The 15,127-nt window shown below is 42.7% G+C and overlaps 1 protein-coding gene across 1 annotated transcript in view; it reads right to left on the reverse strand.

The window, feature by feature from the left end:
* ZNF219 (zinc finger protein 219) overlaps positions 1 to 6,796 on the reverse strand; it is an 85,123-nt gene extending 78,327 nt beyond the window's left edge. Inside the window, exon 1 of the mRNA XM_073631173.1 lies at positions 6,673 to 6,796. The gene's annotated coding sequence lies outside the window, so the exon portion shown is untranslated. The remainder of the gene's footprint in view (positions 1 to 6,672) is intronic.
* Positions 6,797 to 15,127: the final 8,331 nt, after the last annotated feature.

Genomic DNA, 15,127 nt, shown 5'->3' on the forward strand with positions numbered 1-15,127 from the left:
GGATCAATGAGCGCGACTCCCGATGGGACGGGAGCCCCGTTCAGAGCGGCAGGAGGGGGGGATGTCCCCTCCCGCTCCTCCAGTATAACACCTGAGTGGCTTTTAGCTGCATTGGTTGTTATCCCTGGAAAGCCGATCGATCATCCCGGTATGACCTCCGAAAGCCGAGGCCGCACATCTGTGTACGCTCGGTGGGAAGGGGATAGCACAGAAAATAAAAAACCCAGAGCTGATCAAATACCACCAAAAGAGAGCTCTATTTCTGTGAAAAAAGGACGAAAATTTCATATGGGTACAGTGTTGCATGACTGAGTAATTGTCACTCAAAATGTGAGAGCACCGAAAGCTGAAAATCGGTCTGGTTAGGAAGAGGGTTTAAGTGCCCAGTGGTCAAGTGGTTAATATAAACTGCTAAATACCTTTTCTCATCAGTGGTTAGAGCAGTCATGTGACTTCTATCAGTGTCTGGCCGAGCACTGGTAAAACCTTGTAGGAGGAGTTTTCATTCTCCTCTCACTGTCCTATGAGGCTGCATGACCCCTGACCCTCTGCCTGGACAGTGCTAAGTGACCCTGTGCTGATCTCATGCACCCCCCACCCCCTCAAAAAAACTACCAACAATACACAACAAACTGATCATGTGCAGAGTGCCCTCCAGGGCACTGTACTATCAACAGATGTATTGGGTCAGTAAAAGAAGGCCAAACATTCCAGGGTATGTAAACGTTTTATCAGACCATTTTGGGTGAATTCTGTTATCATTATGATTTAAAAAAGGATCCAAAAAACTATGTGATAATAAATGGCTTCATGTGATATCCTTAAATAAAAGACCGTTTTTTGGCATGATCAGTCATATTTTCAATATTAATGCCAAAATTTTACAATGTCTGGGTATGCAAACTTTTGAGCACAACTGTATCTACTCTTTATCATATTAAGTAATTGACTCTGTATTTGATTACTACTGGTTTTAGTAATAACTTACAGAATACAGTATACTACAGAACACAGAATACTTTATTAATCCCAAAGGGAAATTGGGAAATTGTTACGACAGACACACTTAACAAAGACAACACAAGATCACAACAATAGACTGAACAAGATGCAAAAACGCAACAAAGTGTGTTTAAGGCTTAAAGCGGAGCTCCACCCAAAAGGGGAGGCTCCGCTTGTTCGCCTCCTTCACTGCCACATTTGGTACTTTTCTTTTGGGGGGTGGGGGGGGGGGGGGGGAGCGGGTACCTAGTTTTGACAGGTACCTGCTCCCACTTATGGGTAACATCACTGCGGTGATCTTCGAGTACGTCTTGCCCCTTCTCCTTCCTCCCGCTGCCTTCTGGGAAACATACGGGTCCCAGAAGATGGCGAAACCATTCAGAAAGCGCATGCGCAGTAGGAAACCGTAGGGAAGCCTGAAGGCTTCACTGCCGGTTTCCCTTAATGAAAATGCTGGTGCCTGCACCCTGCACTCGGGGTGTCTACATCGCTGGATCCCTGGACAGGCAAGTGTCCTTATATTAAAAGTCAACAGCTACAGTATTTGTAGCTTGTAACTTGTGATCTGCCCAACTTTTTTCTGCTCATGAGCTATCCTTATTGTTAGTGTTTTTTATGTGCAACCCAAGACACTTCCTCTTTTTCCAATGTGGCCCAGGAAGGTCAAAAGGTTGGACATCCCTGACTTAAGCTGTGAAGGACAAGTGCAGCCCGGCATGGAGGTCACTCACACTCCTGAGCAGATGATGCAAGTCTAAAAACATGGGTGTCAAACCGCTGGTATCATCCACAAGAAACTTTATTGGAGACTGTTCAGACAGAACATGGTTCTGTCATGGTGTTCTATCTGAGCAGTCTCCAATAAAGTTTCTTGTGGATTATACCAGCTATGTTTAACCCTACTTTCCAATTGTATAATTCTCATAATAATTATAAGCAGATATCCAAAGCCCCACCTCGCCTTACATCAGATGTCAAGAGTCCTTAACCCTCCCCTCATCACACTGCATCCCACTTACCTTGTGCTGCTGCTGGGAAGAAGTTGGGGGTGGAACTGGGAATCAAAAAGTGCAGAGTTTGGAGGAGGACAAGAGAAGGGCTGGAATCAGCTGCTGAAGTCCGCTGAATGCTGAGACCAGGGGAGACAGAGACAAAGGGGAACTGCAGCTGCACAGAGAGGTGCAGGATCTGTAGGGGGAGTTCTGTCCTCCTCTGTGCTTTCAACTTCTGAGGCGGGGGGCATAGACGAGCCTCTCTGCAGCTGCACGGTGTAGTGCAGGTTTTGGTGGAGGAGTTTTGTCATCCTCTTTGCTCCTGACTGTGGAGTAGATGGGGGCGGAGACGAGGGGGTGCCGCAGCTGCAGGAGATGTGCGAGATTTTTGGTGTGGGCCTTGTGTTTGACACATGTGCTGTATAGGATTCCTGCACAGACTCTGCAACATAACTGTCTGTAAAATGCATGGATGCTTAGGGAAAACAGCAGTTTAAAGTTAACCAGTTCGGCTCCATGTCGCATACATGTAAAAATCATAATTTTTGGCAATAAAATTATATTGCCAAAAACCCCCAGAACATTATATATTTTCTGAAAGCAGAGGCCCTGTAGAATAAAAAGGTGATCACTGCAAATTTTTTTTTTTTTTTTTACGTGATATTTGCGCAACTGTTTATTAAACGCAAATTTTCCGAAAAAAATATAATAAAATTTATTTTAGTGCAAAACCACACCATATTTTTTGGTTAAAATATAAAAGATGGGGCTGCATTGAATAAATAGATACCTAACATTCCATGTTTTAAAATTGCGTGCGTCCCTGATAAATCGCCATAGGTGATGTTTTAAAAGCCGTTACAGCTCATCAATTTAGAGTTAACTAGGTGCACTTGTGCTAGAATTATTGTTCTCACTCTGACATTCATGGCGATATGTCACATGTGTGACCGCAGTTTACATACACGTTTGCGCAGGTGTGCAGGGCAAAGGTTTTTTTTTTTTTTATTTTAATATATTTTATCATTTTCTTTTAATTTATTTTTATGTTATTGCTATCACAAGGGGTTAATAAATCCCCATGTGATAGCATTGGGCAGGTGACAGGTACTCTTTTTAGAGACATTAGGGGTCTAATACACCCCAATGTCTCCCCTGCCCTTCACACCATCTAATGAAGCACAGATCGGCTGGGTTAGATGTGTCTCCTGGCTGTACTGGCCAAGAAAGTGTGCATATGAAACCGGACGTGACATCACTTCCGGTTTCATTGTTTAAATGTGAGATCAAGGCATGGATTTGCCTCAGTCTCACTGCAGTCTCTCTCCCCCAGCCGGTGGATGTGTTTACGGACATCGGTAAGCACGAGACAAAATAATAAAAAACATAAGTTGCACTAGTTCTGAAAAAACACACAATAAGTGACATATAGTGCAATGAAATTAATAAATAGTGAACATTCTAAAAAAAAAGTTCATATGTACGGAATGGGTGAAGAATTAATTGATTGTGACAAAAGTTAGATGAGAAAAAAGTCCATTGAGGTAGTACGTTCCAATATTGTCCGCCTTCACAGAGGGAAGAAAAAGAGGAAGAAGGAGGGAAATTCTCAGTCTGAGGAAAGAACCCCACTCTGAGTGTGGGAACCCTTACCCAAACTGGTGGACCCCCTCAGGAGGTACCCTTTACACCCAAAGCCACGAGGTACACTTGTGGCTTTGGGTCCAAGTGTATATCCCCAGATTGGAGTGTCTGTGTTCCTGGCTCCAGTGAGCTCCGCAGAGTGATTCTTGGTTACACCAGGAGGATTTCGGAGGTGCCGGAGATCTACTAGTCCCGTCAGAGGGCATAATCTGCTTGCGTTTATGACCCCCCTCCTGAGGGGGTCCACTGGTTCAGGTAAGGGTTCCCACACTCAGAGTGGGATTCTCTCCTCAGACTGAGAATTTCCATCCTTCTTCCTCTTTTTCTTCCCTCTGTGAAGGTGGACAATATTGGAACTTACTACGTCAATGGACTTTTTTGTCATCTAACTTTAGTCACAATCAATTACTTCTTCACCCATTCCGTACGTATGGACTTTTTTTGAATGTTCACTATTTATTAATTTCATTGCAATATGGGGTTGATTCACTAAAACTGGAGCACTCAGAATATGGTGCAGCTGTGCATGATATCCAATCAGCTTTCAACTTCAGCTTGTTCACTTAAGCTTTGGCCATAAAACCTGGAAGCTGATTGGTTTCTATGCAGAGCTGCACCAGATTTTGCACTCTCCAGGTTTAATAAATCAACCCCTGTATGTCACTTATTGTGTGATTTTTCAGATCTAGCGCAACTTATGTTCTTTATTATTTTGTCTGTACCGTAGAGATATCTGATGGTTTTTGTTGCAGCTATTCTCTTATTTGTTTGTACTCTAGCGCGGTACTAGCCCGTTCTTTCTATGGTAAGCACAAGACAGCCTGGGAACCACAGGTGTAGGGCGGGCCGCCGGCAGGAGGGAGCACCGCGCGGTTGGCTCTGTGAAAGTGGTCAGCAGCTATGGAGCTGCCGCATCACTTTCACTTTCAAGCCGGCGTTTTCCACTGTAAAAAACTTACACAGGCTGTAGACATCGGCTTGTGATCAAAGGTTCACTCTTTGGACTTACAAAGTACATTCAAAGAGCTGAACTTGTTAATCTAACACTAAACTCTAGTTTAAAAAAATTCTATTCAAGTATGTATTCCTAACCATTTCAATACTGGGCACTTTCACCCCCTTCCTTCCCAGGCCCATTTTCAGCTTTCAGCGCTCTCGCACTTTCAATGACAATTGTGTGGTCATGTACCCAAATTAAATTATTATCATTTTGTTCACACAAATAGCTTTCTTTTGGTGGTATTTATTCACAACTCGTGAAATAAGTGGAAAAAAAGAGAGGCAATTTTGAAAACAAACTATATTTTCTACTTTCTATTTTAAAAGAAATCCAAATAAAATCTAATTTTTTCATAAATTTAAGCCAAAATGTATTCTGCTACATGTCTTTGGTAAAAAAAATCCAGTTAAGTGTATAATAATAGGTTTGTGTGATCACGGACATATGTGTGCAAATAATCATTGGGACATATGATTTTACTGCGACATATTTGGGGGACAGGTGTGTGGTGACACTATTTTTGGGACATTGTGTGGGGACACTGGGCCGGTGATCAGTGTGTAAAAAACAGCCAATACTCACTGATCACCACCCGGCTGCAGCGATCCGCTCTCCCCTACTCACTGACAGCTTCCGTGTGAGGAGAGGAGAGCTGATCACCTGGCAACTGACTCTCTATTTATATCACATGATGGCTGTGATTGGACACAGCCATCAAGTGATCAGGAGGGCCAATCACAGAGCAATCCTGTCGATCGGAGATGTGCCGTGTCTGGGCATGCACGATCACCCTCCTTCTGAGTGACGTTCCTGAACGTCCACTCAGAAGGAGGAAGCACCCACCCGGCTGTATATGTGCAGTGGCCGGGTGGGAGGTGGTTAAAGTGATTGTAAAGTCGTATTTTTTTCCTTAAAAATAACAAACATGTCATACTTATCTGCTCTGTGTAGTTGATTTGCACAGAACAGGTTGGATCCTCCTCTTCTCAGGTCCCTCTTCAGTGCAACTGGCCCCTCCCTCCTGTTGAGTGCCCCAACAGCAAGCAGCTTGCTATGGGGGCACCCGAGCCAAGTCACAGCTCCCTGTGTCCATTCAGCCCCCTTTCTCTCCTAATCAGCTGGCTAACTTTGATTGACAGCAGCAGGAGCCAATGGTGCCGCACTGCTGTCTCAGCCAATGAAGAGGGGAGTCCCGGCCAGCCGAGTGTCTTGTGCAACATTGCTGGATAGAGATGGGGCTCAGGTAAGTATTAAGGGGGCTGAGGGAGGCTGCTACACACAAAAGGCTTTTTATCTTTATGCATACAATGGATTAAGATAAAAAAACTTTCTAACTTTACAACCACTTTAATTAAAAAAAAGTACCTTCTATTGCTCTCAGCCTCCTCCAAATTCATTCTTTTGCTGCTGTGATCTGACTTCCTGTTAGAGGATGGTTATGTTCGTTCTCCATGGTCCCATGGTATGTAGGAACATAGCCACTCTCTCTTGCTCACTTGAGATGGACTAGGGACTATGAACTTTGGGAATTGTAGTGTGCATAGAGCACCATAAATAATGTGCACTGCTTGTTTCAAAAAACAGAAGTAGGGGGAAAAGGTGTGTGTGTCTATGTAGAGCGTTACAAGGAGGTAGAAAAAAACAGTAAGAAACTTTTTAAATGTTTATGAATTCTTTTTTGAGAATAGGGATATCGTTTAGCCCCTGGTCACATTGGCGCGACTTGTCATGCGAATTGATAGTTTCAAGTCGCACCCTATTGTCCACAATGGAAGCGGTCAAATCGGTGCAACTCCGACTGATTTTCAAAGTAGTTCACTACTTTTTGCAAGTTCAGGTGCGACTTGCATAAACATCTTTGCATGAAGTCGCACAGATGTCTTCCAAGTCGCACCTAAAGTCTCACTGACACCTGGCTTAGAAATTGTGTGATTTCAAGTGAGGTCGCGTGATTTCAAAGCCACATTCGGTATCACTAAAGTGTTATAGGCAAACTAAAAAAACAGATTAAATACATATAGATGAACTGCTTACCTGCCATAGGAGTTTTTTGAATATGCTCAGCCAGTCATCAAGATGTGATCCAGACACAGCCAAATGCTTGAGCTCAGCTTTAGAAGCAGCACAGCTTGATAAAGAAAACACTCCCAGCCTGTGGACTGGAGAATGAACAAATATTAGCACAGAATTAGGCCGTCACTCTGCTCTCTCCTCCTATTTGCATGTTCTATATCAGCTGATTACAGTTTACAGCAATGTCTTACTATCTTTTCAACTTTATTGGAATATCACAAAACAATGCTCCATTAATGCTTATTTACAGCAGAGCATTGCAAGGTGAAAAAATGTCTCGCAACAAAGTGCAGTGAAAAAAAGTGCTGCGTGTCCTACTTTTTTCAGTGCACACCACCACAACACAGAAATGTGAACAGAACAAATACAGCATAGGGCAATTTGCCTTGTCAATACTTTTGAACTATACTGGGCATAGCTGCCTGATGCACCTGGTGTAAATGGTAAATGAGCCCCAACTGGTGTGTTTTTTGCCCTGCAATTCACCTTAAGCCCAGGTTTACACTGACAGCAGGATTGAAATCGTGCGATTTCATTCACCCATGTCAGTCCGACTTCGGGGGCGATTTCGGAGAAATGTGAACCTAGGCTTAATGAAAGTAAAGGGCATTCCTACTAATAAGGGTCAACTGGCAGACCAACTACCCCCAGCAATAAAAGATTTATCAGGTTATCAAAGCGGTGCATCTGTAAGGCATTCTTTACAAATAAATGCAAAGCATCCTAAAAATATTTTGTATTTGGTACTTTGTATATGATAGATATTGATGGGCACAGTTCTATGAATTCACAACAGTTATTTTCTGTATTCAGCAGAATCACCCATCTGGATCAGGCATTTTACCATCATCAATCCCACATTGTCATTTTGTGTAATTTGCTGGTATAGCAATGTACACAGTCACACTGGAAGAAATCAATATCCAGATAACAGTATCCGGCACTCGTATCAGATACAAATCCCAGCCTCAGAAACACATGTATATAGAATTCTAGGTGATCGGGTTCCATCCTTAATATATACATATATGTGCTTCCAGCTTTTAGGTGTATTTGTGATGTGTGTACAATGCAAGCAGAGGGATTCAGTGACATTTTATGACTGAGGCCTGGTGGATTTGTGTGGCGAGTGCTGGAATAGCACAGGGTGCATCTGTGTCTGACTGAGGTGCAGTGACAGAGCTGTGTGTGTTTGTTTGGGGCAGGGTGGGGGGGTGGGGGGTAGCTGGTTGCCATAGAAACAAGTCGTCTAAAACAGGACGATGAATATTTATCATCTCTAATGAATATTAATAAGATTGATTGAATAATCAGGGCTTCTCCTCTCTTAACGCAGCTCTGCACATGGAATATTAACACCACAGCTTCCCTGTTTATTTCTTTATCAAAGTCAATAGAGTGACGCAGGGAACATTCGCCATTTTCAGATGCACCAAGTAATGCTGTCCAAATTTAAAACAAACACCATTTGTAGCGCTTTTTAGAAAAGCCTTTTAGCGCTTTTTCTAGTCAGTTATTTTCTAGTCAATTGCAAGGAAAAAATGCTAAAATCTATATTTCCTGCATGTGAAGGAAATGAACTAGTTTAATGTGTGATCCTCTCTTTTCTGTGCACATCCTGAAAATCATGTAGGAGTTCTTCTGTGGGCTGCCATGTTTTTTTTATAAAAGTCTGCCACAGCGCCAGATGTGGATTTGTACATAACCTGTGCTAAAGCAGAATGACAGCGCATGTTTATTTATATAGTACTGACAATTTATACTGTGCTTTACATATGTTATACATTCACTTTAGTCTCTGCCCTTGAGAAGCTTACAATCTAAGCTCCCTACCTCACATGCATATGTATACACACACACACAGGACAATTTGGACAAGGAGCCAATGAACTTGGAGAAAACCCATGGAAGCAAAGGAAAACATACAAATTCCATGCAAATAGTGTCCTGACCAGGATTTGAACCAGGCACCCCAGTGCTGCAAGGCAGAAGTGCTCAGCACAAAGCTACTGTGCTATAATAAACAACTTTTTATGCCTGTTACACCTTCATTTAAAATCATTATATTTATTTATTTTTTGAAACTGCTGGAAATCTATATTTAAGTAATTTCACACAAATCAATGCATACTAGAAATCTGACTGAAAATAGATTGTGAACCACTCAGACTGTACTGCAATGTACAGAAGAAATATATAGAAGAAACACACCATTCTGCTGGTACTCACTTTCACTGTGCTCCTCTGCTGCTCCATTCATTTGTCAGAGACTTTGGCAAAACATGCTACTTCTGGGTAAAGGAAAGCATGTGGCCTTCTCCCCTTCCTTCTAGAATGCAGCATGTTAAACGCCAGGCCCAAACACTATCACGTGTGGGAGGGTAGAAGGTCAACCACCCTGGTTAAGCTCCAATTCATACCAACACTGAGCTTACAAAAGTCTTAAGCCCCATACACACTATCAGATTTTCTGCTGATTTTTGTCTTCAGATTTACCAAAACCATATAATATGAGGTCAAACCTTAGGAGTTTCAATTTGTATGCAATCAGGCAGGCCCTTTACACTATATGGTTTTGGTAAATCTGAAGACAAAAATCAGCAGAAAATCTGATAGTGTGTATGGGGCTTTAGGGCTCCAACAGCAGCGTGATGCAAGAAAGGTGATCATCAGCGGAGAGGTGGGCTATCAAGAGAACCTGTCACTTTATTCACTGGGAACTGGAGGAAGAGATCTCAGACAGCCTAAAGGAGGAAGAAAGACCATCAATACATAATTTGATAAAGATACTTTCTACAGTACTAAGGGGGAAATGTATTAATTGGAGGCTTTGCAAAACAGATTCAGCATTTAGCCTTCGTTCACACTGAATGCAGTTCTGAAATCGTTCAATTTCAAAGCCGCATGTCAGTGCGACTTTGAAGACGTCTGTGCGGCTTCATGCACGGATGTCTATGCAAGTCACATCCAAAATCGCTAAAAGTAGTGCAGGAACTACTTTTTCAAATCAATGTGGCACCACAAAGTTGGAGTCGCACCGATTTGAACAGTGCCATTGCCGACAATAGGGTGTGACTCTTCATGTGCTTTGACCTGTCAAAGCGCATGACAAGTTGATCCAATGTGAACGAGGGTTCAAATTTTCAGCATAGAATTGTATCAAAAAGTATAACTGAAGCCAACATTTTTATTTTAGTTTTGGAAAGAATACAGAATTGATAAAGCCCCTGTCTTTTTTTTTTTTTTTTTTTTTTGTCATCTGTGTCCCTTTGGGCATACTTCATTTCAAATTTTATTCTGTAGACACAACAGGAAGTGAGAGGAAATCTCTTGAAAAACAGGTCCATTGGTAGATTTCCTATATATTCCTGTTCCAATGAAAATTTGATATGTTGTAACGACTCAATCTCAGTTGAGTTGACAATAATTAGAGGATGAATCTCCTCAGCAGAGGTTCTAATTCTCTATCCAAAACAAAAGTTTTGCCTTTAGAAACCCTGTACCTATGTTAAAGTGGAACTACATTGTATCTGAGCACAACAAACCAAAAATGCTATATAATTTGTAAAAAACTACGAGAACCCCCTAACGGGGCTTTAAAGCAGCCAATGAGATGCAGTATAGATAATTGAAAGAATTGATTTTATTAGTACAAAAAGTATAAATAACGTATTGTAAAATCGCTGAATGAATTCTGACTGTTTGAGTCAGGACATGAACTGGATATAGCATAAAATTGCAGCGGACTATGCCTATAATTAAGAACAATGCAAAATACAATGTATTGTAGGGCAACCACAGTTTCCTCAAGTGTTGAATCCTTAAAATCAATAACAACAAACAATGCCTATGAATAGGGACAATGTACAATACAATATATGTAGGACAACGAAAGTTGTGTAAATACTGACGCGTTTCGACCCTTGCTGGGTCTTCTTCAGAGGATGGTTGTCCGCTGTGAAAAAATCAACATATATCAAACATAACATCGGGTTCAACAATAACCAGCCTATATATATACCATGTAACATATCTGCGTAGGTTATATAATTACCTATCACAAGGTTCCTGATGATTTGGAGTGTTTAAGATAATGCGATTCCTTCTATGCTCCCTTGTCTCCCCCGTATCAGGCCAACTCCCCAGGGAACGGATGGTGGGCCAAATATGTCTTACGAGGGATCACGCCTACATACCCCCCACACAGGAGGGGGAGAGAGAGAAAGGGACAGTGAACGGCTCGAACTGCACCCAGATGGATTTACGTTGGTGCTAAAAACAAGGTGAAAAACGATGAGTCAGTCAATTCTTCCACATAGTTGGAAGTTCCCCTATTATGGGGCGGTATAATTTTGTTAAATTATAGGTTCATGGGTATGCAGGGAAGCAAATGCTGAAGATAAGAGGAAGAAAGAGGGAAAAAAGGGGGACGGAAGAGAGGGGGAAGGGGGGAAAAACCTGGAGGGAAGGGAGAAAAAAAAAAAAAGGGGGGGGGAAGGGGAAGGAGGGGAGGGGAAAAGGAAGGGGAGGAAAGGAAGGGAAAGGGGGAGAAAGCGTGTAGGGGAAAGTGAGGAAAAAAGGAAAGATGGGAGAAAGGGTGAACCATGCGGTGTGAGTGATAGCAGGAATGAACAGACAAATAGCAAGTAGCTGTTCATTCCTGCTATCACTACACGCTTTCTCCCCCTTTCCCTTCCTTTCCTCCCCTTCCTTTTCCCCTCCCCTCCTTCCCCTCCCCCCCCTTTTTTTTTCCTCCCTTCCCTCCAGGTTTTTCCCCCCTTCCCCCTCTCTTCCGTCCCCCTTTTTTCCCCTCTTTCTTCCTCTTATCTTCAGCATTTGCTTCCCTGCATACCCATGGACCTATAATTTAACAAAATTATACCGCCCCATAATAGGGGAACTTCCAACTATGTGGAAGAATTGACTGACTCATCGTTTTTCACCTTGTTTTTAGCACCAACGTAAATCCATCTGGGTGCAGTTCGAGCCGTTCGCTGTCCCTTTCTCTCTCTCCCCCTCCTGTGTGGGGGGTATGTAGGCGTGATCCCTCGTAAGACATATTGGGCCCACCGTCCGTTCCCTGGGGAGTTGGCCTGACACGGGGGAGACAAGGGAGCATAGGAGGAATTGCATTATCTTAAACACTCTAAATCATCAGGAACCTTGTGATAGGTAATTATATAACCTACGCAGATATGTTACATGGTATATATATACAGTAGGCTGGTTATTGTTGAACCCGATGTTATGTTTGATATATGTTGATTTTTTCACAGTGGACAACCATCCTCTGAAGAAGACCCAGCAAGGGTCGAAGCGCGTCAGAATTTACACAACTTTCGTTGTCCTACATATATTGTATTGTACATTGTCCCTATTCATAGGCATTGTTTGTTGTTAGTGATTTTAAGGATTCAACACTTGAGGAAACTGTGGTTGCCCTACAATACATTGTATTTTGCATTGTTCTTAATTATAGGCATAGTCCGCTGCAATTTTATGCTATATCCAGTTCATGTCCTGACTCAAACAGTCAGAATTCATTCAGCGATTTTACAATACGTTATTTATACTTTTTGTACTAATAAAATCAATTCTTTCAATTATCTATACTGCATCTCATTGGTTGCTTTAAAGCCCCGTTAGGGAGTTCTCGTAGTTTTTTATGTATTTTATGGGGTGTGCAGCCCATTTGTCTACACTCATGTGAGTGTCCTCTGTTGCCGCTATTTAATTTGTTTTTAATATGCAAAGCTAATCCCCCATCCATCCATGTCTCCATGCTTTATTTTGCTGAGAAATCACATTAAAAATCACCCCCTAGCATTTCTGGCAAGGGCCATCTTGGATAAGGGCTGAGGAGTCACTTAGCATTTACTTCCTGGAATCCATGTGCCCTTAGCTCAGGCATGCAGGTAGGAGGGTGTGCTTAGCTGAGAAAGCCCCTCCTGAAGACTCCTGGGATGTATGACATCATTTGCTTAGGCCTGAAAACCAGGAAGTAACTGAAGAAATGTAAAAAATGTTTAAAACAAGGAAATATGATATACGTTCCTATCTATTCACTAATGTTACTAAGTTGACCATACACTAGTAGAATTTAATTTGAAAATGTTCATTTTCAGAACGTTCTTTGATCTTCTAATGAGGCGTACACACATTCCGCCAACAAATGTTCAATAGGAGCTTGTTGTCGGAAATTCCGACCATCTGTAGGCTCCTTCGGACATTTTTTGTCGGAATTTCTGACAACAAAAATTTCAGAGCTGGTTCTCAAATTTTCCGACATCAAAATCCATTGTCGGAAATTCCGATTGTGTGTACACAATTCCAACGCACAAAATTCCACGCATGCTCGGAATCAAGCAGAAGAGCTGCACTGGCTATTGAACTTCCTTTTTCTAGTGCCGTCGCACGTGTTGTACGTCACCGCGTTCTTGGCAATCAGAATTTCCGACATTTGTGCGACCGTGTGTATGCAAGACAAGTTTGAGCCCACATCCGTCGGAAATAAATCCATGGTTTGGTTGTCAGAATGTCCGATCGTGTGTACGAGGCATTACAGTTAATGGGGTCAAATCAATGATTGTTTTGGACCATAATGATGACAAAACTCAAAAGAACAGGATGGAGAGTTTTCCTCAAATGAACATAAGAAGGATAACCCTCCTTCTTAGGCCCCTTTCACACTGGGGCGGTTTGCAGGCGTTATTGCGCTAAAAATACCGCCTGCAAACCGCCCCAAAACAGCCTCCACTGTTTGTTCAGTGTGAAAGCCCGAGGGCTTTCACACTGAAGCGGTGCGCTGGCAGGAGAAGAAAAAATCTCCTGTCAGCCGCATCTTTGGAGCGGTGAAGGAGCGGAGTATTCACCGCTCCTAAACCACTCCTGCCCATTGAAATCAATGGGACAGCGCGGCTATACCGCGGCAATACCTATATAACCGCGCTATATGAGTGTATTTAACCCTTTTTCGGTCGCCGGCGGGGGGGGTTCAAACCGCACCGCTAGCGGCCGAATACCGCGGTAAAACAGCGCTAAAATAGCGCTGTTTTACCGCCAACGCCCCCTACCGCCCCAGTGTGAAAGGGGCCTTACTGCCAGTTACTGCCGTTCAGCCTGGCCATTGAGGCTCACTGGAACTAAGGGTTATCCTGTGTCTACAAGGGCTTGTTTACACTTGCAGCTATTATTTCCACCCCTCTGAAAATGCTTTCCAGGGTGTTTTTAACCTGCATCCAGAACACATGCACAGTGTTTGCCATGTAATCCAAGGGCGTTCACACCAGTACAGCTAGTTCCAGCCCTTTCAACAAGAGTGTGAAGGAATGTGATGTAGATAATAATAATAGTAATCTGAAAATGTCTATTTTCTTATGTGCATACATATTTTTCTCCTTACTCATTATATAAGTATACAGATTTGCTCTGTTCCTATATTTTCTCAAAATGGCGTGTACCCCCTACCTCCCACACACAGAAGAACGCGGAACTGGAGATAAGAACAAAGAGAGCCAAACCTCGTTATGAAAATTATCCATCTTCTTTTCTATCTTGACCAATGAGATGTACCTATTAGACTGACATAGCAATGACGTATTTGTGTGTATAAAACATTAACACCGCCTTGAATAAATTAGAAGTGTAACAGTAACGAAACTGAGCGTGTCTCAGTGTGTTTACTTTTATATGCATGCATATCAACACTTTTCAAATTAGAGACAGCAGCAGATAACCTTGAGCTCGATTGGAGCTCTTAATCATTTCCATAACAGATGGTGCCGAAACCCGGGATCTCAGGCTACGGTCGAAGTTATACCGCGACAAGCATTCGGGCGTTAACTGATTAATGAGAGTGGGGTTTGCGCAGCCCTAACAGTACCGGTGAGTTGATTTATATTCTTACCACTGTACGACTCTCTTATCTTTCGGTTGACGGCTGGATTCTGTCGGTATGCTGAGACTGTCTTAGAGGCAGGTATTTCCTCGCCTGAGGTTGTTTAACGAACCTGCTGATGGGTTTCTGCTGACTGTATTTTTTGTTCACTGTCTGTCATTCTTTGGGTTACGAAACTCAGCAGTCTAAAAGTGCTACATGCGTGAATGTATGGTCTCATCTCCAGACGAGCTGTCGGCCTCTGGGATGAGATAGTTTCCTTGTAGCAGTCGTTTATAGACGGGTGTACTCTAGGTTCAAGGAACCTTTGAGGGTTATCTCAGCTGCGGGCTTTGCAGTCTGAAAGCGTTACAGAGGACTCACCCCAAGAAGAGTTGTCGGCCTCTTGGTGTAGAGCTGTAGAAAAAACGTCTATAAACGGGTTTATTTTTTGCAGGGTGGTCTGCCCTTACGGTTATCTTAGCCTGCTGAGGCTTTACGGTTCAGAGAGTGGCAGGTGTAATGTCCTGTCCTGAGTGT

The sequence above is a fragment of the Aquarana catesbeiana genome, linkage group LG01 (genome assembly GCF_042186555.1).
Source record: "Aquarana catesbeiana isolate 2022-GZ linkage group LG01, ASM4218655v1, whole genome shotgun sequence".
NCBI classification, from domain to species: domain Eukaryota; kingdom Metazoa; phylum Chordata; class Amphibia; order Anura; family Ranidae; genus Aquarana; species Aquarana catesbeiana.